Source organism: Heterocephalus glaber, unplaced genomic scaffold, assembly GCF_053883595.1.
Source record: "Heterocephalus glaber isolate CG9 unplaced genomic scaffold, H.glaber_assembly_v1.0 deba00001497, whole genome shotgun sequence".
NCBI classification, from domain to species: Eukaryota; Metazoa; Chordata; class Mammalia; order Rodentia; family Bathyergidae; genus Heterocephalus; species Heterocephalus glaber.
This window is the reverse complement of record NW_028258320.1, coordinates 50,571,037-50,575,215: the sequence shown is the minus strand read 5'-3', so window position 1 is coordinate 50,575,215 and position 4,179 is coordinate 50,571,037.

Below are 4,179 nucleotides of genomic sequence, written 5' to 3'. Positions count from 1 at the left end.
AAAGGGAACAATCCAAGAAGAAGAGATGACAATCATAAATATATATGCACCAAACACTAGTGCACCCAACTATATAAAACAAATACTAATGGACATGAAAAGTCATATATGCACTAATACAATTGTAGTGGGGGACCTCAACACTCCACTGTCACAAATAGATAGATCAACTAGACTAAAAATAAGTAATGAAATACTAGAACTCAATAGAACTCTTGAACAAATGAACTTAACAGATGTTTACAGAGTATTCCACCCCACAAAATCAGAATACACATTCTTCTCAGCTGCACATGGGTCATTCTCAGAAATAGACCACATACTCACACATAGAACATGTTTAAGTAAGTGCAAAGGAATTGAAGTTATCCCCTGTATATTATCAGACCATAGTGCGATGAAAGTGGAGATCCATAGCAAAAGAAACTCAAAAAATTTCATAAACATGTGGAAATTGAACAACACACTTCTAAATAACCAATGGGTCACAGAGGAAATTAAAGAAGAATTCAGACAGTTCCTTCAATTAAATGACAATGACAATACAACCTATCGGAATCTATGGGACACAATGAAAGCAGTCTTATGAGGGAAATTCACAGCAGTGAATAAGCATATTAAGAAAACAGAAAGAGCCCAATTAAACAACCTCATGCTGACCCTCAAGCTTCTAAAAAGAGAAGATCACGACAACTCCAAAGCTCATACAAGGGAAGAAATTATAAAGATCAGAGGAGAAATCAATGTAATGGAGACTAAGAGAATGATACAAAAAATCAATGAAGCCAAGAGTTGGTTCTTTGAAAGAATCAACAAAATTGATAAACCCTTAGCCAACCTTGTCAGAAAAAGGAAAGAAAAGGCCCAAATCCATGCAATTAGGAATGAAAAGGGTGAAATTACAACAGACCCAGCAGAAATCCAGAGGATCATCAATACCTACTTCCAGGACCTATACGCCAATAAGATGGACAACACAGAAGAAATGGACAGATTCCTAGATACATATGAATTACCAAAGTTGAATGAAGAAGACCTAAAAATTCTGAACAACCCAATATCAACCAATGAAATTGAAAATGTAATTAAAAACTTATCAACTAAGAAAATCCCGGGCCCTGATGGCTTCACTGCTGGATTCTACAAGTCATTTAGAGAGGAACTGCTGCCACTACTGTTTAAACTCTTCAGTGAAATTGAAAGGGAAGCAATATTTCCAAATTGATTCCTGGAAGCAAGCATCACCCTGATCCCCAAAGCAGAGAAAGACCCAATCGAAAAGGAGAACTATAGGCTAATCTCACTAATGAACCTATATGCAAAAATCCTTACTAAGATACTGGCAAACAGAATGCAGAAAATCATCAAGAAGATCATACACCCTGATCAAGTGAGATTCATCCCAGGGATTCATGGATGGTTCAACATACGCAAATGAATCAATGTAATATCAATAGAGTCAAGTACAAAAACCATATGATTATCTTCATAGACACAGAAAAAGCATTTGACAAAATCCAACATGCATTTATGATAAAAACCCTACAAAAAATGGAATAGATGGTCTCTACCTCAAACTGATAGAAGCCATCTATGAAAAACCAACAGCCAATATCATACTAAATGGTCAAAACCTGAAATCCTTCACACTCAAATCAGGGACAAGACAAGGATGTCCACTATCACCACTCTTGTTCAATATAGTTCTAGAAACAGTAGCCACAGCAATTAGGCAAGAGAAAGAAATAAAAGGAATAAAGATAGGAAATGAAGAAATCAAATTGTCATTATTTGCAGATGATATGATACTCTACATAGAAGACCCCAAGAACCCCAGCAAAAGTCTTCAAGACTTAATAACCAAATTCAGTCAAGTAGCTGGTTACAAGGTCAACACACAAAAATCAATAGCTTTCCTCTACATGAATGACAGACTCACTGAGAGAGAAATAGGGCAAATAATTCCTTTCACAATAGCATCCAAAAAACTGAAATACCTAGGAATCAACCTAATGAAAGAAATCAAAGACCTCTTCTCTGAAAACTATGGCACTCTGTAAAGAGAGATTGAAGATGATATTAGAAAATGGACAGACATCCCCTGCTCCTGGGTAGGAAGGATTAATATAGTGAAAATGGCCATACTTCCAAAACTGCTATATAGATTTACTGCAATTCCAATTGAGATCCCAGGAGCATACATGACGGACCTTGAGAAAACAATCCAAAAATTCATTTGAAAGCAGAAGAGACTCAGAATAGCAAAAGCAATTCTAGGTAACAGACACATGGCAGGGGGTATCACAATCCCCAGCCTGCAACTATATTACAAAGCTACTCTGACAAAAACAGCATGGTACTGGCACCAGTGGAACACATTAGAAGATGTGGAAGCAATGCCAGACACACTCAACTGTCTCATCCTCGATAAAGGAGTCAAACACCCTCACTGAAGAAAGAGAGCCTCATTAATAAATGGTGCTGGAAATATTGGGCTTCAACTTGCCAAAGATTAAAACTAGACCTATATCTCTCACCATGCACTAAACTAAAATCAAAATGGATTAAAAATCTAAATATTAAAATAGAAACTCTGAACCAGTTGGAACAGAGGTTAGGTAGAACCCTTCAAGACATTGGTGTAGGAAAAGATTTTATGAACAAAACCTCAGTTGCCTGTGAACTAGCACAAACTATCAACAAGTGGGATCTCTTTTTACTAAAAAGCTTCTGCACAGCAAGAGAAACCACCAGCAGTGTGAAGAGACAACCCACAATGTGGAAAACAAATCTTCACCTGCTCTTCCTCAGACAAAGGTCTACTATCTCGAATCTATAAAGAACTTCAAAAGATCAGACCTCTCAAATTTAAAGACACAATCTGAGAATGGGCATCTGAAATAAACAGACATTTCTCACACAAAGAAATAGAAATAGCAAATAAATGCATGAAAAAATGTTCAACATCACTGGTCTTTCGAGAGATGCAAATGAAAACAACTTTGAGATTCCACCTCACTCCCAAATGAATGGCTATCATGAAATCAACCAATAACAAATGCTGAAAGGGCTGTGGGGAAAGACAAACCCTGCTCCACTGCTGGTGGGAGTGTAGACTGGTGCAACCACTGTGGAAATCTGTATGGAGATACCTCCAAGAACTAGGACTGGAAGTCCCATTTGACCCTGCTATTCCACTGCTGGGGATCTTCCCCAAAGAATTAAAAGAATTATACCACAGTGATATATGTGCATCCATGTTCATAGCAGCACAGTTTGTGATAGCTAAAACTTGGAAACAGCCCAAATACCCATCAACTGGAGACTGGATAAAGAAAATGTGGTTTTTTAATAAAATGGAGTACTACTCAGCCATAAAAAATGAGAACTTGGAAACATTTATAGCTAAATGGATGCACATTGAGGCAATACTCCTAAGTGAAATAAATAGGACACACATATATTAATACTGAATAGTTTCTCTGATGTGAGAAACTGAAAGTGTAAATAAGGACTAAAATATATAATAGGTAATGTGAAATAGAAAATAAAGGGGCAAGGAAGTGGGAGGGATGGGGGAAAGGATAGAAGGGAATGGAATTAATATGAGAAAATGGAAAAATAGGAACATAATTTTGTAAATAGGGAGGAATGGAGGGGTTGAAGGAAAGTGTGTAAAATAAGAACCAAGAGAGATTATGTAAAGGTGCAAATTTCCAATGATGAATGTCAGTATATTGTATACCTAAAATGTACCAATGATTAGATTGAATAATTGATAATGCAAAATAGGTAGAAAAGGTTCAAAGGGGTAGGGGTAGTGGGAGGGGCAGGGGAAAGGAAAGAATGGAAAGCAAAAATGCTGAGAAATGGAAAAAATGGAAATAAAGTCTTTGTAAATAGGGAAGGGTGGAGGGGTGAAGGGAGGGCGAGGAATGAGGAAAAAATAAGAACCAAGATGCTTTGTGTGAAGGTACAATTCCCAATGAGAAATGTAATTGTGTTGTATACCTATAATATACCAATAAAAGAATTTAATAAAGTGCAAAAAAATAAATACATAAATAAATAAAATATAAACGCTGAACCAGCTGGAACAGAGGTTAGGTAGAAGTGTTGAACACATTAGTGCAGAAAAGATTTTATGAACAAACCTCAGTTGCCCATGAACTAGCACTA